General features: G+C 42.2%; 1 protein-coding gene across 2 annotated transcripts in view; it reads left to right on the top strand.

Moving 5' to 3' along the window:
* The window catches only part of LOC111973382 (E3 ubiquitin-protein ligase RNF152), a 67921-nt gene that overhangs the window by 25836 nt on the left and 19184 nt on the right, over nt 1-22901 (top strand). Inside the window, exon 1 of one of the 2 annotated variants that reach the window (XM_070446712.1) lies at nt 1652-1736. The exons of the other annotated variant lie outside the window; for it this stretch is intronic. The gene's annotated coding sequence lies outside the window, so the exon portion shown is untranslated. Of the gene's footprint in view, nt 1-1651; nt 1737-22901 lie in introns of those variants that run through there. 2 annotated transcript variants of the gene reach the window in all.

Here is a 22901-nt window from a genome sequence, read left to right as displayed (position 1 = left end):
GTGCATGTAAGTAAGAATTTGGCCCATAATGATAATTAGATAGTTTACTGATTTTAATGTTCTCTTTGTACCATGCGGGTATACATTTGTAAGTGTGCACAAATGTCCTGTTGGAATTATTTGTCATGTTTTTCTTCTGAAATAACGAAATGTTTTTACAAAAACATTTTAGAAAGGTGGAGAAAAGTAAGAATGGCTGTGTGAATACACATGCAGTATCAATGCACACTGTAATATGTGGTATACTATTACCGGTGCCAAAACATTGAAACTGAATGTGCTACACTAGTGAATGGTCATATCATGCTAATAAAAGACTTGTCTAATAAAAAAATAAAAAAAGTGGCAAGGCATAGCCCAATGTTGGTATAGTTGTAATATTGAAATGTTATTCATTTTGTATTAAGAAACATACTGTGCAGATCTTTTGAAGGAAAATTGAGAACTGCAGTGAACAAACTTAACATGATGAACATGAATGACATTTACTCTCACGGTTGGCCAAAAATGAACTATATGAATGCCACGCCCCCAACAGGTCACGCATTTGGATTATCCAAACATGGGATAATTTAACCCTCAATTGGGTTTTTATTCACTTTCATGCTGGGTTGACCCAGCATATGGGTCTTTTTTTATATWATCCATAGGTTATTTTCAGGAGATGTGGTCTATTGGGGGTGTGGCTTTCAGATTGGTCTTTATGGACACATTCTTTGCAGTACTTTATTTTATTMCCTTGTTGCAAACAGGATGCATGTTTTGGAATATGTTTTATTCTGTATAGTCTTRCTTCTTTTCACTCTGTCAATTAGGTTAGTATTGTGAAGTAACTATAATATTGTGGATCCGTCCTCAGTTTTCTCCTATCACAGCCATTATACTCTGTAACTGTTTTAAAGTCACCATTGGTCTCACGTTGAAATCCCTGAACAGTTTCCTTCCACTCCGGCAACGGAATTGCCAATCTACCAATAGGTGCCCTTCTTTGCGAGGCATTGGAAAACCTCCATAGTCTTTTTGGTTGAATCTGTGTTTGACGTTACCTGCTCGACTGAGGGACCTTATAGAATCTCTGGGACCTTACAGGGCCATTCTATTATTGCACACAGAGTCCATGCATGTGACTTGTTAAGCAGGTTTTTATTCCTGAACTTATTTATTTAGGCTTGTCATAAAAAAAGGGGTTGAATACTAATTGACTCAAGACATTTCAGCTTTTGTAAACATTTGTCAAACATAATACTGCTTGACATTATGGGGTATGGTGTGTAGGCCAGTGACATCTCTATTTAATCCATTTTAAATTCAGGCTGTAACACACCAAAGTGTGTAAAAAGTCTGGGGTGTGAATACATTCTGAAGGCATTGTGTAAGGCACCAGGGATAGTATAGATCAGGATTTATAGACAGAGAATGAGAGAAAAAGACAGAGGGAGGGGGAGAACGAAGGGGGGGGGGGGGCATAGGGAAAGAGAGAGAGAGAGATAGAGGTTGGGGGGCAGAGAAAGGAGAGAGAGAGAGAATTGAATTGTACATTGAATTGAGAGAGAATGAGAGAGTGAGAGAGAAAGAGAGAGAGAGGGTGTTTTTTTTATCTCTCGATTCCTCCTTCCCGTCCACCAAAGCACTAACCACCGTCGTCTCATCGCCTCATATCATACAGCTACAGATGCACCGCTGTCTCACAAAGGATAGCATATCTATCAGGGTGTTCCTTCTTATCATCTTCCTGTGTGAGTATATATTTCTATTGCCATTTGCGTTKGAATAAATAGTAAACCAATCTGCCTGCTCCGCTCCATCTGTGGTTGTAGCTGACCACCCAAAGAATCTGCAGATAACCATCAGCTTTCTGTACAAGTTCTTAACCCTGTTTGTAACACATACAGATTWTTTTTTTTWWACATTGGAGTACATGGGGCTTTTACTAAAGAGGATATACCTATTTTATTTTGGTTAATAAGTCATAGAATTGATCAATCTGAATTTTTTGGGGGTGTCTTGTTACCATGACAACGACTGCTCCAAACGCCAGGAGAAATTGAGGTTATCTGGAGTCCTCTGACCCCAGGTTCAGTTTTCAGATTCAACCTTCGATTTGAATATATATCTCCTGTGTTATATCCCCAAGAGAGACATAGCTAGGATATAATTAGGCGTGTTTCTATTGTGACAGACAGCAGCTGGACTGGGATGTATGACGTGTGTGTGTGTGTGTGTGTACCTGACTGACATAGTATGACTTCCCCCTCTCTGATTATGTGTGTGCCGCTGCTCCACATTGATTGGCTTTGCTGACTGTGCATTCTATAGGTCCTCTATGTGTCTTTCATTGACTGTGTGTGGGCTGCGGTGTGTGTTTTATTGACTCCTCTTAATGTCTTTTTGCCTGGCTCTTTAAAGACCAGCTCATAGTGTGTCATTCCCATTGATTAGCCCACTAAATGCTTTTGTTACTATGCTGATTTCTGTCTCTCACACTGCGGAYGTGTGTGTGTGAACGAAGGGTAGCGTACAGTGGAAACAGAACATTCGCCGTTACATTCATTAGGGTCCATTCAGACTGATGCTGCTGTGGTTGCTTTCAAAATGGCACTATATTCTCTCTATAGTGCACTGCTGCTACTAKCAGCAGTACTACACCTACACCTGTCGACGACACAAGTTGTTTTGCTTCCACGAGCACATCCAATGCTAGCATCAGTAATTCTACATTTGTTGTTAGCCCAGCTGGCATGGACACTGACAGTTGTGAATCTGATGCAGCCGAAGAGCTACTGCCCCCTTGCCCTGGAAAGCACCAAACAACAGACAGGSATGTTGGATCAGTGCTGGGGGAAAAGGCCAAAAAAACTATACAGACAATGCCTTSATCAAACAACACTGTTTCATGACGCATCAGTGACATATCAGGATATGTTTTGAAACAATTAATGCTTCACATATAAGCCAGTGAATTCTATGTGTTACAGCTGGATGAGTCAACAGACGTGGTGGGCCTGGCACAGCTCCTGGTATATGTCCGTTACGTTTATGGGGCGGTCAATTAAGGAAGACATCCTCTTCTGCAAACCACTGGAACCCAGGACAACATGAGAGGATATTTTTAAAGTACTGGACAGCTTTGTGACATCAAATGGACTTTGGTGGTCAAGATGTGTTAGTATCTGTACTGATGGCGCAAAGCCATGACAGGGAGATATAGTGGAGTGGTAACGCGCGTGCAAGCAGTTGCTCCCGAAGCTCTTGCTGCTAAGGGAATGCCTGACAGACTTTTTGGACACTACAGTGAAAATGGTTATCTTTGTTAAAGCAAGGCCACTGAACTCTCGTGTATTTTCTGCGCTATGCAATGATATGGGCAGCGACTATGTACCGCTTTTACAACATACAGAAAGAAGTGTGCTGGTTATCAAGGTGGAAAGTATTGATATGATTTTTTGAATTGAGAGACGAGCTTAAAGTTTTCTTGACTGATCATCATTTTCACTTGTCTGACCGCGTGCATGATGCACGAGTTTCTCACGTGACTGGCCTATCAGGGTGATGTTTTTTCTCGCCTGATGACTCTCCGCAACTATGTTCAATGTGCGGGACAAAATTGAGGCTGTGATTAAGAAGTTGGAGCTGTTCTCTGGACAACAGACAGGTCTTTACATCATTGTATGATTCTTTGTGTGCAAATGAACTCAGGCTTACGGACAATGTCAAATGTGATATAGCGAAGCACCCGAGTGAGATGGCTGCGCAATTACGTAGGTACTTTCCCAAAACGGATGACACAAACAACTGGATTTGTTATCCCGTTCATGCCCTGCCTCCAGTCCACTTACTGATATCTGAACAAGTGAGCCTCATCGAAATTGCAACAAGCAGTTCTTTGAAAATGTATTTTAATCACAAGCCACTGCCAGATTTCTGGATTGGGCCGCGCTCAGAGTATCCTGCCTTGGCAAATCGCGCTGTTATGACACTGATGCCCTTTGCAACCATGTACCTACTGCTGAAGTCGAAAGTTTACATACACTTAGGTTGCAGTCATTAAAACTCGTTTTTCAACCACTCCACACATTTCTTGTTAACAAACTATAGTTTTGGCAAGTCGGTTAGGACATCTACTTTGTGCATGACACAAGTAATTTTTCCAACAATTGTTTACAGACAGATTATTTAACTTATCATTCACTGTATCACAATTCCAGTGGGTCAGAAGTTTACATACACTAAGTTGACTGTGCCTTTAAAAAGCTTAGAAAATTATATCATGGCTTTAGAAACTTCTGATAGGCTAATTGACATCATTTGAATCAATTGAAGGTGTACCTGTGGATGTATTTCAAGGCCTACCTCCAAACTCAGCGCCTCCTTGCTTGACATCATCCAAAAAATCCAAAGAAATCAGCCAATACCTCAGAAAAAAAATGTAGATCTCCGCAAGTCTTGTTCATCCTTAGGAGCAATTTCGAAATGCCTGAAGGTACCACGTTCATCTGGACAAACAATAGTACGCAAGTATAAACACCATGGGACCACGTAGCTGTCATACCGCTCAGGAAGGAGATGTGTTCTGTCTCCTAGAGATGAACGTACTTTGGTGCGAAAAGTGCAAATCAATCCCAGAACAACAGCAAAGGAACATGTGAAGATGCTGGAGAAAACAGGTACAAAAGTATCTATATCCACAGTAAAACGAGTCCTATATCGACGTAACCTGAAAGGCCACTCAGCAAGGAAGAAGCCACTGCTCCGAAACCGCCTGTCACGTTCCTGACCTATTTTCTGTTGTTTTGTATGTGTTAAGTCGGTCAGGGCGTGAGTGTGGGTGGGCATTTCTATGTTTTGTGTTTCTATGTTTAGGTCTTGTAATCAGCCTTATATGGTTCTCAATCAGAGACAGGTGTTTGACGTTTTCCTCTGATTGAGAACCATATATAGGTTGGCTGTTCACACTGTTTGTTGGTGGGTAATTGTCTCCTGTGTCTTTCGTGTCTGTGCACCACACGGGACTGTTTTGGCTGTTCATTCGTTTGATGTAGTCCTCGTCCGAGGAGGAGGAAGACGACAGCCGTTACACCGCCATATTAAAGCCAGACTACGGTTTCCCACGGCACATGGGGACAAAGATCATACTTTTTGGAGAAATGTCCTCTGGTCTGATGAAACAAAAATAGAACTGTTTGGCCATAATGACCATCGTTAGGTTTGGAGGAAAAAGGGGGAGGCTTGCAAGCCGAAGAACATCATCCCAACCGTGAAGCACGGGGGTGGCAGCATCATGTTGTGGGGGTGCTTTGCTGCAGGAGAGATTGGTGCACTTCACAAAATAGATAACATCATAAGGTTGGAAAATTATGTGGATATATTGAAGCAACATCTCAAGACATCAGTCAGGAAGTTAAAGCTTGGTCGTGAAAGGGTCTTCCAAATAGACAATAACTCCAAGCATACTTACAAAGTTGTGGCAAAATGGCTTAAGAACAACAAAGTCAAGGTATTGGAGTGGCCATCATGAAGCACTAACCTCAATCCTGTAYAAAATATGTGGGCAGAACTGAAAAAGCGTGTGTGAGCAAGCAGGCCTCTGTCAGGAGGAATTCACCCAACTTATTGTGGGAAGCTTGTGGAAGGCTACCCGAAATGTTTGACCCAAGTTAAGCAATTTAAAGGCAATGCTACCAAATACTAATTGAGTGTATGTAAACTTATGACCCACTGGGAATGTGATGAAAGAAATAAAAGCTTAAATAAATCAGTCTCTCTACTATTATTCTGACATTTCACATTCTTAATATACAGTGGTGATCCTAACTGACCTAAGACAGGGATTTTTTACTAGGATTAAATGTCAAGAATTGTGAAAAACTGAGTTTAAATGTATTTGGCTAAGGTGTATGTAAACGTCCGACTTCAACTGTAGCTGTACCATGATATTTGCATTGTTACTAAGTAAACCTCCAATTCTTCTCCACCATTCCACCCGCTAAAACCTAAACCTATCCCAAGTTGGGTTGTCGTCCCAGTGACCGGCAGACCACCCCGGTCCCCCCGGATCCCAGGGCCCCTAAGAGACCTGGAACCTATCCTTAAAAAATAGCACACAGTGCCACCCACAGAACAGAAGCACATTAACTGCCAAAAGCATTTCCAACAGCCRCACCTCAATTGTATTATATACAGTTATTTTAAACAGATACACCACCGGTCAAACGTTTTAGAACAACTACTCATTCAAGGGTTTTTCTTTATTTTTACTATTTTCTACATTGTAGAATAATTGTGAAGACATCAAAACTATGAAATAACACATATGGAATCATGAAATAACCAAAAAAGTGTTAAACAAATCAATATATATTTTATATTCTTCAAATTGCCACCCTTTGCCTTGATGACAGCTTTCCACACTCTTGGCATTCTCTCAACCAGCTTCATGAGGTTGAATGCAATGCATTTCAATTAACAGGTGTGCCTTCTTAAAAGTTCATTTGTGGAATTTATTTCCTTCTTTATGCGTTTGAGCCAATCAGTTGTGTTGTGACAAGGTAGGGGTGTATACAGAAGATAGCCCTATTTGATAAAAGACCAAGTCTATTTTATGGAAAGAACAGCTCAAATAAGCAAAGAGAAAGGACAGTCCATCATTACTTTAAGTCATGTCAATACGGGACATTTCAAGAACTTTGAAAGTTTCTTCAAGTGCAGTCACAAAAACCATCAAGCGCTATGATGAAACTGGCTCTCATGAGGAACGCCACAGGAATGTAAGACCCATAGTTAGCTCTGTTGCAGAGGATACYTTCATTAGAGTTAACAGCCTCAGAAATTGCAGGGCAAATAAATGCTTCACAGAGTTCAATTAACAGACATCTCAACATCAACCGTTCAGAGGACACAGTGTGAATCAGGCCTTCGTGGTCGAATTTCTGCAAAGAAACCACTACTAAAAGACACCGATAATAAGAAGAGACTTGCTTGAGCCAAGAAACACGAGCAATGGACATTAGACCGGTTGAAATGTGTCCTTTTGGTCTGGAGTCCAAATTTGAGATTTTTGTTTCCCACAACTGTGTCTTAGTGAGACGCCGTGTGGGTGAACGGATGATCTCTGCATGTGTTTTTCCCACCATAAAGCATGGAGGAGGAGGTGTTATGGTGTGGGGGTGCTTTGCTGTTGACACTGTCTGTGATTTATTTAGAATTTAGAATTCACACTTAACCAGCATGGCTACCACAGCATTCTGCAGCGATATGCCATCAAATCTGGTTTGGACTTAGTGGGACTATCATTTGTTTGACAATGACCCAACACACCTCCAGGCTGTGTAAGGGCTATTTTACCAAAAAGGATAGTTTTTAAAAATGTTATTGAACCTTTATCTAACTAGGCAATGGAGTGCTGCATCAGATGACCTGGCCTCCACAATCCCCCAACCTCAACCAAATTGAGATGGTTTGGGATGAGTCGGACAGCAGAGTGAAGGAAAAGCAGCCAAAAAGTGCTAAGCATATGTGGGAACTCCTTCAAGACTATTGGAAAAGCATTCCAGGTGAAGCTGGTTGAAAGAATGCAAAGCGTGTGCAGAGCTGTCATCAAGGCAAAGGGTGTCTACTTTGAAGAATCTCAAGTATAAAATATATTTTGATTTGTTTAACACTTTTTTGGTTACTACATGAATCCAAATGTGTTATTTTATAGTTTTGATGTCTTCAATACTATTCTACAATGTAGAAAATAGTAAAAATAAAGAAAAACCCTTGAATGAGTAGGTGCTCTTAAATTTTGACTGGTAGTGTACATTCAAAAAATCTTGCTTATCTTAATTTCCACAATTAATGAACAATATGCGTAATAATGTAGGCAGTTCATGTGAAGGATTGCTACCTATAACCAGGATTGCCATTACAAAAATTACATTTTTGGCAAGCAATTATTATTTTAGAAAACAATTATTGTGATTCATCCTATATTGTCCCTAACATCTTTCCCCCATAGCAACAGGTGTGGGATACACACACACACACACACACACACACACACACACACACACACACACACACACACACACACACACACACACACACACACACACTCCCCACCCTTCCTCCACAAACAACAACAAGCTCAGTTGTTCCATCCCCGAGCCTAAAGGACTTGATGTGCGAATGCCTATTCAGTTGTAGCTGTTTGAGAAGGCATGCAAAATTGAGCAAGAATGGGGAGATTTGATTAACCAATGTCTTAGCTGATGGAGCTCAGATACACCCCTTTCTCCTGAAATACACACACGCTGGTCCCCCATTGTGACCATTTTCCCAAGCATCTCTGTGCAGTCAGACCTTTAATTATGTTGTGCCACCAGGGCCACAATAATTTCCCCCCTTGTCAGAGTGTGACCCCCCTCCCCATGGGTTAGTGCAGCTAGTGTTGCCAGCACTGCTACTACCTGGGTTGGGTCACCCCACCGGAATCCCCACCGGCTAGGTTTAAGGTAGTCAAGGTTCTCATTAGCAGCTTTGAGAAATTCCTTGTATATTATGCTCACCCATCTGGAGGCTTTGGCTCTGTTAGGACCAACTCTGCCAGGCAGGCTCAACGTCTTGAGGGTGCGGTGCTGCTTTAGTGGGTCTCTGACCACATTTATCTTTCTGTCATGGCTGCATATAGAATACTTCATCTAACAATGAACTTAGCCTTATTATGCTTTTGGGAAACTGGGCCCTGAACTGTTTCCCAGAAGGGAGTTTTTGGAAGAGGGGGTTGAAGGGGTCAGGAATGATCTTTCCTGTACTCTTCCTTTCCCTGGAGTCGTGCAGGACCTCGATGGAGGGCAGGTGGCAGCTGATGAACCTCTTAGCAGATAGGACAATCTGCTGCAGTTTGCCCTTAGAGCGGGCTTACTCATTCCCAAACGAGGAGGTGAGGATGGACTTGATGATCTTTGTGTAGAACCGAATCAGTATTGTCCACGAGAGTTCGAATTTCTTACCTGTTTGGGTTGGTCATTTCTTCAGAGTTTTGCTGGGATATCTGTCAGGAAGCGCATTGCTTTGACGTTGCTGCTTTGTGCCTGTTGTCGTGCAGTTTGGAGAAATCACGTACATCACAAAGGCCACCTCATCTGTCAGAAGAGAAGCATAGACGGCGCTAATTTTTCAGCGTTTGAGTTTGCCAGAAACGAGGGGGGATACGAGATGCGATGAGGGGGTAGAGGAATATTAAAGGCTGTTGACTTGCCAACATCTGGGAATGTTTCCAGTGGGAATGAAAAGGAAGAAAAACGCTTGATAGCTGACTGTCCTCAAAAAGGAATTAATAGCTGCAGGGTCCCAGAGGGTGGAGGATTTAATGCGCTAGCAAAGCTAATTTATTGTCACTATATATCAATGTTAGCCTTTTTCTACGTTTTTCCATTTCACTTACAGAGGCCGTTCCCTCTGGAAAGATATAAGTGGTTTTCGTAGCTTTCATCACTGTATTTTCATGTGCGTACTAGGGTGGATAGAATGTGTACCCAAGGATCTAGGAGGGTGTTAAATAGCGTGTGTGTGTTTGATACTGTGTGTGTGAGTTGGCCTACATAATGGTCGTGTGTGAAGTTGATTGAGATGAGAGAGGGGGTGAGGGGGTGGGAGGGGGGGGGGGGGGGGGCATGAGTGTGTCCCATATTGATGGATGAATTTCAGTCAGTGCCAGTGAGTGTTTTCATCCCATATGGCACCCTATTCCCAAAGGGCTCTGGTCACAAGTAGTGCACTACATAGGGAATATGATGCCATTTGGGACGAAGATGGAGTGTCTGGGCTGCCCAAGGGCCGGGATTGTCGTGTGGTGCCAATCATCTCATCGATCTGTTTGTGTTTTCACTAGCCAGAGCTGTCCACCGCTGCACGCCAACGAGTCAGATGAAATATCTCTCTCCTTTCTTCACCTCAATATATGAGAGAGAGAGAGAGAAGAACTATGATCCACTCATAATGTCATACTAGACATGAATAGATTTATGAGCAGAGAGTTACTGTAATCCAAGCTATTCCATATAACGTAGCAGTGCTCTTTAAATCTATTTCTGTTGTACCAAGTAAAGGCAGAACGCATGTGCGAAAGCTGAATGTTGTAGCTCATGATTTGTTTCATGTTTGTCAAGAGAGCCTTACTGAGAAAATGAAACTCTTGAATTAGGGTTTATAATTGGTTTATACTCAAAGAATTATCAGCTATTTTAACTTAGAAGAAGAAATATACTGTAGTATAGACAAATTTTTTCCCTTGAAATTAAGGACTGTTTTAGAATGTATTGTCTGTATGCACACAGGGACAAGCTGGGAGATTTTCCTACTGAAATAGCCATTTATAATCCACTCAGTGAGCTAACAATCCGGTCGCATTGACTGATTAATGACCAATCAATGCTGCTATTCCGTTGATCCCCATTGATGGTGTAGCTGGTGCCTAAATGGCGCCCTATTCCCTTTATAGTGCAGGAAATGTAAAACTCGTAGTGTATTTGATGATTTTCTATTACGAAAAATGTATCAACCCTACAAAAATTGCCATTTGGAACGTAGGTGTAAGTCTTTGAACCCACGGTAAGGCCCTTCCTTAGTAACTAATGACGGGATATAGCTGTAGCCTGCCATTGTTTGCCTCTGAGCTCAGATAAGCCTTTGTCTGCATCCCAAATTGGCTGCGACCCTATCTATGCTCTATGTAGTACACTACTTTTGACCAGAGCCCTATGGGGCTCTATGAATAATGAAGGTGCCATTTGGGACATTACCTTTTAACTATATTATTCTCTGGGTGGTTGGCTGTTGATTGGTTATAAACTGGGTAGTTGTTAAGTAAATAATGTCTATGGGTGGCTCTCTTTACATGATAGGAGGCTCAGTATTCGGTACACAGAGCATGGATTTTATCTCTAGTAGCTAGCTACCTCTGCACCAGTTTCACAACACAAGGATCTATGGTGCTTTTGCTGTCGCTGTGCTACAGTAAAGAGAGAGAGAGTATTAGCACAGTAGACAGTACAGTATACATATATAACACAGTATCAGCACTGCCTATAGCGGTATTCAGGGTATACACAGTACAGTGTATAGCAGTAGTAGTCAGGGTCTACATGATACAGTTATAATGACTGTTGTCAGCGTATGCATGATGCTGTTTAAACCAGCTCTGCAGCCCTGGGGAAGAGCTAAGCTGCTCAGGTAAGGTTCTCATATGAGTTATACTAAAACTCTCAGGCCTGCCTAGGTTTGGCTGTTTTTCTCTTTTCCACTGCCTGGCAACAGAGGTGTGTGTTGTGTGTGTGTGTGTGTTGTGTGTGTGTGTGTGTGTGTGTGTGTGTGTGTGTGTTGTGTGTGTGTGTGTGTGTGTGTTGTGTGTGTGTGTGTGTGTGTTGTGTGTGTGTGCGTGTGCGCGTGCGCGTGTGCGTGGTATAGAGGGACCTGAAGGGAAATAGAAGTATTTGATGTGATTGTTTAAGGGGACGCCCCTCACTTTCACCATACATGTCCCTTGACAACATGTATAATCTTATTAACCTTTCAGTGATACCATCCCGGATCCGGGATCCTCCTCATCAAAAAAGCTGACTAGCATAGCCTAGCCTAACGGACAGGGATATCATATAATATAATTTTCATGAAATCACTAGTCCAATACAGCAAATGAAAGATAACATCTTGTGAATCCAGCCATCATTTCCGATTTTTAAAATGTTTTACAGCGAAAACACAATATGTATTTATATTAGCTAACCACAATAGCCAAACACACAACCGCATATTTTCACCATGTTTCCACCGCCTAGGTAGCTTTCACAAAACCGACAAAAAGAGATATAATTAGCACTAACCAGAAACAACTTAATCAGAAGACAGTCTTATACATGTTATACAATACATTTATGTTTTGTTCGAAAATGTGCATATTTGAGGTATAAATCATAGTTTACATTGTAGCCACCATCAAAAATAGCATCAAAGCAGCCAGAATAATTACAGAGAGCAACGTGAAATACATAAATACTCATCATAAAACATTTATGAAAAATACATGGTGTACAGCAAATGAAAGATAAACACCTTGTGAATCCAGCCAATAATTTCAGATTTTTTAAAGTGTTTTACAGGGAAAACACAATATAGAATTATATTAGCTTACCACAATAGCCAAACACGCAACCGCATTATTTCACCGCCAAAGGTAGCTTTTCGCAAAAACCAGCAATAAATATAAAATTAATCACTAACCTTTGGGACAACTTCATCAGATGACAGTCTTATAACATCAAGTTATACAATACATTTATGTTTTGTTCGAAAATGTGCATATTTAGAGCTGCAAATCGTGGTTATACATTGTGAATACGTAGCAACATTTCCAGAAGTCCGGAGATATTTTGGACACTCACCTAATCTGACCAAAGAACTCATCATAAACTTTACATAAAAATACTTGTTGTATGGCAAATGAAAGATACACTGGTTCTTAATGCAACCGCTGTGTTGATTTTCTAAAATAACTTTACTACAACATACAAAATACATTATTGTGAGACAGCGCTCACATATTCTCCGCCCTGTTGGATTCTACATATTCCACAGAAATACGAAATAACTGACAAAATGGCAGAACCTGTCACTCCAAAAGCTCTTGTTCGACCTCCAGATCAAGCAAGGCACCCATTCCACCTTCCACTACCTGTTGACATCTAGTGGAAGGCGTATGAAGTGCATGTATATCGATAAATTAAAAGCCAGTTGAATAGGCAGCCCTGAAACAGAGCCTTGGTTTCAGATTTTTCACTTCCTGTATGGAAGTTTGCTGCCAAATTAGTTCTGTTTTACTCACAGATATAATTCAAACAGTTTTAGAAACTTGAGAGTGTTTTTCTATCCAATAGTAATAATAATATGCATATTGTATGATCTAGAATAGAGTACGAGGCTGGTTTAAATTGGGCACGGTTTTTTCCAAAGTGAAAACAGCGCCCCCCTATTGCTTGATATCTCTGGCAGTGTTATTTCAAAGATGATCTAACTATGGTATGATCTTGAAATATCCCTTGTGGGCAAAAACCTGGTTGAAATAGCACCTTTTCTGCTGCAAAACCTGGTTGAAATGACATATTTCAACCAGTTGTGCCCACTATGATAGTTTACACTGACGAGGGACTCGAAGGGTTAAGAGTTTGTTATGTGTTACTGTTACTATGATTATAATGACAAAGTAGCTGGTGTTGATCTTGATAGGTGACAAGAAAACCGTTTCAGGGCAGGCAACTCTAAAAATGTGCTACAATATCCATTCTTCTCTCTCTCTCTCTCTCGATAATAGATCTTCACTTCCTTTCCATGAACCGCCAGCAACATTACACTCAAGTAATGTGACAGTTCTTGTCCTTGAGCATGAGTTAGATCTCCGCTCGCTTCCCTCTGTTTTCTAATATCATCTGTTTGACTTGATCTTGCTGAAGGAACAGTTTGCCTCTCGGGGGATCTTAATTGAACCACTAGAATAGATGATCGTTGTTAATTGGAAAAAAAGTGTTGAAGGGGGGGTGGGGGTTTGAAGACCTAATGTGGCTAGTGTGTTAAAACGTGTGTCGCGTTTTGAAAGACTGATCTGGATAGCGGGAGTGCTTCAGAAAGGACAATTTGAGAGATCCAAGCATTAGTAGAGCAATCGAGTGTATGGTCGTCTTCTCCGCACTGTAAGTCTGTGCTTGGGGTAAGAAAGCTCAAAGCTGTCTCTTCAGTGTTTGTAAGCGTCACAACGTCCGGGCCACGGGCACACCACGCCTGATTCAGAGGGGTTGGGTTAAATGCGGAAGGACATAATTTGGTTGAACGCATTCAGTTGTGCAACTGACTAGGTATCCCTTCCTGTTTCCCATTCACATACACTAAATTGCTGGCGGTTGCCTTGCCCGATGTCGTTGAATGATTGTCATTCCCAGTCCTAATGAAGTGTGCATGGTGTTGTGTATGTGTGTGTGTAACCAATTACCCGCTGTTTAGCAAGCCAGAAATGTATGCACCTTGTTAAAAATGGTGGGTACCCCACACGAGGAAACTACAACCCTTATCACATTTTTAACAGTATGGTTCTATGCTTAACGTCAGGCAAAATTTAAAAAAAACAAAAACTGTGATGAGTTAAAATTTTTCAATTAGGATCAACCTTTTTCCAAACTGTTTGGTCAGTTGTTAGTTTCCTTCAACCATCCTCCACAATCAGTAAATATGTCTGGTAGATAGGAGTCACCAATCCCTCTCCTTTCAACCTGTTAACTTTAATCAACAGAATAATATACCTGAACTATTCTCTAACTTCTCAATTCAGTGGCTGTTCTAAACTTGCCTTTCATCCATCAGAACCAAAGGGATTGCATGCTGTTGATAAATAAGATGCTTTCGCTGTATTTCCCATCATAGAAAAACAGTGGAATGGCACATTTGGCATGTAAAGGACTCAGAAACATTGTTTCATCCGGTTGGATTCTGGTTAGATATCTAGGATATTTCTTTATTTCCTTTTCAAAAAGATATAACAAAAATTGGCAAATCTTGAGCTTTGTTAAGCTATGGACTGACATCAAAGGAAAGGATTACTTAAACCTGAATGTATTTCACCAGAGTTCAACAACATTAAGGCTGGGATTCAATCCGGGATATGCTTGGTCAAGCTATGCACCTGGTTCAAAAGGCAATGTTTTCCCCACGTTGTGGAGAACCTCATTCCCACAAAGTTGGATGTTGCATTATCTCGAAATTACCTTTAAATGTCAAACCCTGCTAAACGGCGATCTACCACTTGATCGGATTTAATTCCTGACCTGAGGACCTGAGGAAGAAAAGAGAGTAAAGTTATTTTATAGGGGGATTTTAGACTTCCAACTGCCTGTTTTACTTTCTCTGCACAAAACACACAAACCAAAGCAACTGTCATGGACTAAAAGCATTTTAACAGTCAGGCAGGGCTACGATTCTGAGTAAGACAGAATAGACATAATGCTATAAGGGCTTTGAATTGGTCTTGTTTAACAAAAAATATAGATTATTTGTTTGGGACACACCCAAAGTTGATAACATCATTAATGCTCGGTTGGATGCCATAGACAAACACAACAGACCCTTCTCTCCAATTGTTAATGTCCACCTTCATCCAGTATTCTCCTGTCATCATATCTGTATGACCCACTGAGTGTACAAAACAAAGTAGGAAACACCTTGGTCTTTTCCATGACAGACTGGACCCAGTAGTGAAAAGCAAAATCCCTTATTGAATTCCACGTGTATATTTCCAAACTTAATTTAGTGATAGATTCCAGTAGGGGCTTCTGAGGGGCCAGGAAAGGATTCCACAAATGGAATGGCATCAAAATAACCTGCAACCATGTGTTTTGGAGTATTTCAATTACCCATTCTTTACTATTTCCCCTCAGATAAGTCGGGTTTAGCCATTTGAACTAGATGTTCAGGAGTCTTTGAATTGGCTTTTCAGGGAGGCAGGAAGTTAGGATGCCTGTTCAGTCGGCGAAATAACCTCGACCTCTGTGGACCTAGGTAGCTATTGGACAGCATCCGGCGCTGCTGCGCCTTCTTCACCACGCGTTACCCGTGTCTTGGCTCGGGGTGACCCATTCAGTTTGGTGCTACCAGATGGGAACAGTCATATTGGACTGTAATACGAGGGTCGCGGCTGGGAAGGTGCTATAAGGGCCTTTCCTCTGTTTATACACACGACACTATACTTTGGTCATAACCCTTTGTCCACTGCCCTCGTAAGCGAACCTTTGAAGAGAGTATGAGACCAAGGCCGCTATGCTGGAATTAAGTGGACAAATACACTTCTTTATTAATGACGATGAAAACAAACGAAATAAACGAGCGGGAACACATACTATCTACACCTCAAAATCGTAGACACAAAGAACATCTATAGAGAAAGCCTTCCACGATCAATCGAATCGTGCAAGTCTTATTGATTACTAATAGAGTTTGACCAAGATAGGCGAAGCAGACTGTAGAGAGCATAGGTGACATAATTTCCACCCTTACCAAGAACTCAATCCTAACATCTTGGGCACTATGGTGCCTAAAATATGGCTCCCCAATCAGAGACAACATAGGACCCAGCTTCGTCTCTAATTTGAGAACCAATCTTAGGGCAACCCATAGACATGAAGGCACTCAATACAACATCCTCACCATCCCCTTGGAGAACTAGACACTTGCCCCATAAAACTTAAACGAGAAAAACCAGCTCTTCTCGTCGGAGCCTAGATTAGCAGAAAAACAACATTCTACAGTCCCCTCCCAACCGTACTGCTATAGTCGTCAGTACTCGCAACATGCATCTCTGACTTAAAATAATAATGAAAGAAAAACATTGAAAGGATTTGAGAACGTGACAGGCGCCAGGGCGTGACCAGTATTAAGGTCGTGGCTGCAAATGGTAGGAACCAGCTGGCCCCACACTGCAAGTGTTTACCTGGCCGTCGCATCCTGAGGCTTATCGCTTACATGCAGAGTGGCCTTGTGAGGTTCGCAGAGGGAGGGCGCGAGAAGCCAGTGTATTTCGACAACGTACACCCCAGTGGCTAGCGTTGGATCTCTCCCCGACTAGTGGTTGTCAAGCTGTGAGAAAACCATTTTTCGAATCTCGGGGGAGAACCGCGAGCACAGAAAATAGTCTCCTGTAGGTGGGAACATATAGTCTCTTTCTTTCCCATTATGCCCTCTATGTCCTTCTGGGGCGTTCGGTGCACACTGTTTTGGTCTGCTTGACCTTGTGTATTTGTGGTGATGGGACACCAAGGCACTTGAAAGTCTCAACCCTCCCGTTCCACAGAGCTGCACAGGACCTTCGAGTCCAATTGAGAGAATGGCGCGCAGCTTGTGGGCTTCCCGAGTCTATGCCTTCCTTTTCCCGTAGTCCACAATCATCTCCATTATCTTCTGACCTCCCCCTTATAGGCTGTCCTCGTTCATTGTGCGGGGTTTTGAGGAGGCCAACCACTGTTGGTACATCGGCAAATTGTAGTCACTGATTTGGTGAGTTGGAGTCAGTCGTTTGTTATCACATTATCTCGCAATGCCAACTGGCGTTGGGGTCGGAGCTCGTGCAGGAAGTCCAGAATCCAGTTGGCAGAGGGAGGTGTTTAGTCCCGAGGTGACCTTAGCACTTATTGATTTGAAGTCTGGTTTAGGGATTCTACATTCCTGCTTCTTTTATCCTCCTCCTTCGTTAGGTCACGATTGTTAATAACAGATTCATTCTTGTTGTTATCGAATAGAGAGGAGAATCCTCAAAATGATCTCTTCCATACATTAAGCTTAAGCTCCCTCAGGGACTAAAAACAATACCCTGCCCTTCTGCAAACTGGATCCTGACTTCCCTGTACGAGGCCGACCCCAGGTTGGGTAGGCAAGGTGTAGGGTTAGGCAAAACAATTACAGCATTGTCTACATGACACACCAACACTTGTTAAAAATTTCTTTGCCGATGTGACACAACAGTCGCGTTAAGACCTGTAAATCACGACGGAATGACGAACAAGCCTATAGGGAGCGGAGTCAAGGTAAATTAAGCGAAATGGATTGTGTATCTGAACAGAGGTGAGGGAAATGGAGGACCGAGGCTAGAGCGCCCCCATGTTTTCTATCGAAGGTGCTGCAGTGTAGGAGAGCAGGTGAGAACCTTCAAGTGCCTTGGTGGTCCCCATGTTCGAACCAAGTGAACTATAACATAACAGGTCTCACAAGCATCTAGCCAAAAGAGCTTAGCTTCTGTTCTATAGACACCAAGAACCCAGGAGCATGGCGATTCTACAAATAAGCCTAATTCCTCTGCACGTCAAGAGAAGATGAGTGTATTGTATGGGCTTCTCTCCTAAAGACTCCGTGTGCAGGCAAAGGGATAGTCAAGTTCTTTACCTAAGCGCTTTGCACCCATTGTCGAATACCTTGCACGCCCCACTTGTCCTGGTAGCGATTATACTGCTGCGGCTGCGAACCACACACGACACGGTAATTCAACAGAACGATAAGTGCGGTGAGGCCCTCTTAGACGAGACCACAGTTGAGCATCGCGGACTAACGAGGCCAAGCACTTCCTAACCTATTGGACTAGAAACGCTGCACTGATAGATGCCTAGAGTCAATCGCGCTCTCGGCCCTTAGGTTATTCTTATGTAATTATCTTTATCTATCACCATGAAGTCTCAGGGGTCGAGGGCTGGTGTGAGCATCTTGAGTGGGGCAATTCGTACTTGTGTTTTGGTAAGGACTTGAGAATATCTAGGTCTGCTTGGTGAATGATTTACATTCTGGCAGGTGTCCCGTGTGAGTTTCGGCTGAGTCCACGTATTGTTAGTCGTCTATGGTTGGCTAGATGGTTCTCAATTGAGACAGCTGTTCTACGTTCTTCATGAATTGGAGCCATATTAAGGGGGCATGTCAACACACGAGTTTTCATTTAGTAGATTTAGTGGTGGATTGTCTAACTCAGCGTTCCTGAAGGCGGCCTGGTGTGTCTGCAAACTTTTGTTTAGTTGTAATAGGAAGCCTTCCACGTTTCATCGAGTTTATGGTTTTTGTCTAGTTGTATCGTGTTTGTCGTTTTGTTTATTTCAGTCGTCCACTGTACATAAGAGATATGTATTGTATTGTTATCCACGCTGCGCCTTGGTTCACGTCCTCGCTGCGTTCACAGAGTTTACTTACGAGCGGTCGAGACTGAAGTCAACGCCAAGGCGTGTTTCAGAAGGGAGGGCCTCTTGCATATAGACCTCCAAGCCACCCTAAGGTCCATAGAACTAGGTTCATCTCCGTGGCACTCAGCTATCGGGCTAAAGCTGGTATCTCGGTAGCCGCTCAGAGAGATCTCTAGGTACAAAAGGAGGTCATCCTTACTATACAGCTTCTGACCCCTCACCGCAGCCATAAGCGACTCCTGAAGGAAGCTCAGTCTATGTCCATTATACTTGTGTGCTTACACCAGACATATCCTGCGGGAGTGCGGGATATCTAGTGATCTGTAGATCACCATGACCAATGGTATTACAATTACATGTATCACCTACACCATCACTGTGTTGTCCCATGTAATATTGGACCGTCTGAATATCCTGATTTGATCCTCTTTTCTCCTTTTCCCCGCTCAGGACTCATGCACTTCATCATCTGGAACCTCGTACTCCACTGAAATTGAAGGCTGTATTTTATGAAAACTATGCGTCGGTAGCGCGAGATTCGCAAATAAGAACGGTACAGATTATTCTGCTGATTGTTTATCACCTGGTCCAGTCCTTTCGAGTCATGTTTGGGCCAGAAGATCAACCCAGCTTTTTGCCACCTTAGTTTTTGTAAAACACAACTCGCAGTGGTAGTTTCTCTAGCGGACTTTTCAGTTTTGGAATTGGGACAGGAAGCGGGAAATATGCATATCCTATACTAGAAATGCGACACATCCGAATTTCACTATTTGAAGAGGAAGGGTCTTTCGTGTTGTTCTAGTGCGAGGTACATAGGTAGGTCATTATAAATTAGGCATAGCTGTCATAGTGGGTCTAACTGAGCCATGTCACAACAATCCACAAAAACCAGTACTATAATTTTTTTTGTCTTAAAAATTACAGCGTACCCAATTCCAAAGCCTTTATAGCTTGAGTCTATAGGTCAATTTCACAATGTCATACTCCTCCACGGATACTACCGTAAATGCAGCCTGCTGACCTGGTTCCAATTCATATCGCTTAATCGATGTCAATTTAGACCGATGAGGCTAGGTTTGTGTGTCTGCTGTTGCAGAGATGGAAAGTAACAATAAACCCAAAGGCAAGCTGGAGGGTCCTTATACACCAAATCCAATCGCTGCACTCTCGAAATAAGCAAAATCAAATTGACTACATCAGCTGTCTTTTCGCAATTCTCAACCAGGTTCTCTGCATCGTGCAGGATTAATATATCCCCCAATCCGAGTGTGATCAGATAAACTCCTGCGCCGAGTCCTATAGCAGTGAGGTAGATCAAATTGATAAAGGTGTTTATACCATGTCCGTAGATTAGCAATAACCATATGCACGGTGCGAAATGAATAGAAGTTCTTGGTCCTCCACGAACGGGTGCGCGTGACAGACTATTGCCGTTTGGTACCATGGGTGGCCATTGAGGCATGATCAAGCATAATCCGGACTTTAGCGAAGCCCTAGCGCATTTATTCGTTTGAACTCTATGTGGAACGAATACAGTCGCAGGATTATTTAGTTCATTCCCTTTCTTGCGTGTGATATACGAATAGATTGCACTAGCTTTACAAAGCAATCACAATTGCCAATTTTTGTATATCTTTGGAAGACGGATCACGGATCAAAGTATTGATAATTTGTCCTTATAAAGTGATCTAACCAGATCAACAAGATCAGTACAATGTTTCTGGTCTTCTACATTTTAGCAGAGGTTTCAGGCATCCACCTGTTCTATGATGAAAGTTGAAACAAAACAGGCGACCAAAAGTTGGAGTGGCGCGCGTAATTTATCATCACTCAGCATTATTGGCATTATAATGCTCTCCTTATGTCTGTGATTGATACTGAACAAACACAGGACTCAAAGTTTAAGAACAGCACTTGATGAGAAGTTAGAAGATATTGATAATCAGTTAAGGGTACTATTAACTCTTTCCTCGCCATTCAACAAGGCATCACACCTAGTTGCAGTAACCAAGGAAGAAGAAGGGAATGTTGGTTGATTATCTCTACATTCTACCACGGGCGACACGAAATGTCGTTGAACTAGAGTGATTGGCTCGGAAGACTGTGAAGGTGGGGGACAAACTACAAACTTAACGGCATAAACGCTCCCAGTGCATGGAAACGAGTATTGTATCCACCTATGTAAGGAGTAAAGTAGCTAATATATGCTCTATCCAGTGTATATATTTCGAATTTTTTTTCAAAAGAAACGATTTTTTTAGCACATCTTACTCCGATTATGATCTCATTGCGTGGAAAAGAGCCATCAATCATAGCGTGTTTCTTGGACTCAAAGAATGAAATTATGGTTGCTGAGTTTCCTCGTTCTGACTCGTACTTTATGTCCCCACCATTGAGTAACAACCTCGAGACAAAGTTGCATACATTCTGCTGCTAAGCCGCAAGTGCAGAGGTATTTTAACTAGCCCATACCCAACATTCACAGCGCAGCAACGCAGCCTGGACAAGCTCAAAATCTTTTAGGACTGCGCCGTCTACATTGGGGAACGATCCATTTCACACAATCGTCAGAGCCACAAGAAACGCAGCAAAGTAGTACCGCGTATGTCCGAATTGGTAACCAGGTAGAGGCCCCATATCTGCCTAGTGCACGGTCTGCCACACAACTGGTTAATTTGGTTGCAGACCAAAATGAGTGTTCTGCTCTCGGGCTGCCAAGATGATACCCCAAACCCCTCTGAAATTCCAGGCCAGTGTGTGTTGCCTGCTGCCGTGTGTCGCACGTTGGCACCGCTTCCACAAAAACACTAGAGAAGAGATCAGCTTCGCGCTTCTTCTACCGCCAGAAAGCACAAAGGCAACGTTACCAGGTGATTCCGTGCGACGGGATAGGACGAACATACATACGCTGGATTGCATCTTACTTATTGAATGCGCTTGGATCTTCCTCATAATGTATCTTTCTGACGTCTACACTCCGCTATACATAGTTGAACCCAGTTCCCGTTCCAAACTCGCTATGCAGTCTACCAGACTTAAATATATAACCAAACAGATCTCTTACCACCTATCGAGGCAAACTTTGATAGATCCATTTACAAAAAGCACACCCCCACCACCCCCCCTTTACATAAACAACATGCTACATTATCATTAAACACATTACAATCATATTATCTATACGATATCAATAAAGATCCCCGAAAGAGGGACAACATGACACTTTTCCTAGCATAGTCAAGTTCATAACACACGTAGGTATAATCTAGACAGCAGACAAAGAGTCGGAAGCCGAGCGGAGATCTAACTCATGCTTACCAAAGACAAGACACTGTCACATTACGTTGAGTCGCTAATGTTACTGCCGGTTACATGTGCAAAGTAAGTGAAGTCGGATCTAGCTCGAGAGAGGAGGAAAGAATTCGATGAGAATGGCCTATCTAGAGTATCACATCAGTTTTAAGCAGTTCTCTGACCCTTCTTTAGAATATATAAATCTATCTGCGTGTTTTATCTTAGTCTCAATGGCAACATATACAACTACAAGACCAAATATGTATTGGCACAACCATGTTACGTTCTCGAAACAACTCTACATTCCACAAACGCACATTGCCTTGTGGCCAATTTAAATATTTAGCTATAGTCCCCCCTATTTGATTCGCTATATGATACAACCCCCAAACTCTAACATCTTGAGGCAAAGGACTCATTTAACCCCACTTGAGGATAGTCCCTACAGTCATAAGTGGCTTGAGTGAGGGAACATAAATGCTTCACCTCAATTCAGCTCACAAAAGAGCTATAGTGGATGGGGGTCTATCTTATATCTATTATATTTATGTCATCAACCAGTGTTTTGCAGCAGATAAAGGTTGCTATTTCAACCAGGTTTTTGCCCATCAGGGATATTTCAAGATCATACCATAGTAGTCATAAACTTTGAAATAACCACTGCCAGATATCAAGCAATAGGGGGGCCGCTTGTTTTTCACTTTGGAAAAAAACCGTTGCCAATTTAAAAAACCAGCCTCGTACTCTTTATTCTAAATCAATACAATATGCATATTATTATACTATTGGATAAGGAAAATAATAACAACTCTCAAGTTTCTTAAATACTGGTTTGAATTTAATCTGTTGAGTAAAAACAGAACTAATTTGGGCAGGGCA

Source organism: Salvelinus sp. IW2-2015, linkage group LG14 (genome assembly GCF_002910315.2).
Source record: "Salvelinus sp. IW2-2015 linkage group LG14, ASM291031v2, whole genome shotgun sequence".
Lineage (NCBI taxonomy): Eukaryota > Metazoa > Chordata > Actinopteri > Salmoniformes > Salmonidae > Salvelinus > Salvelinus sp. IW2-2015.
The sequence above is the reverse complement of the archived record's forward strand: the minus strand, read 5'-3'. Positions and strand labels throughout refer to the sequence as shown.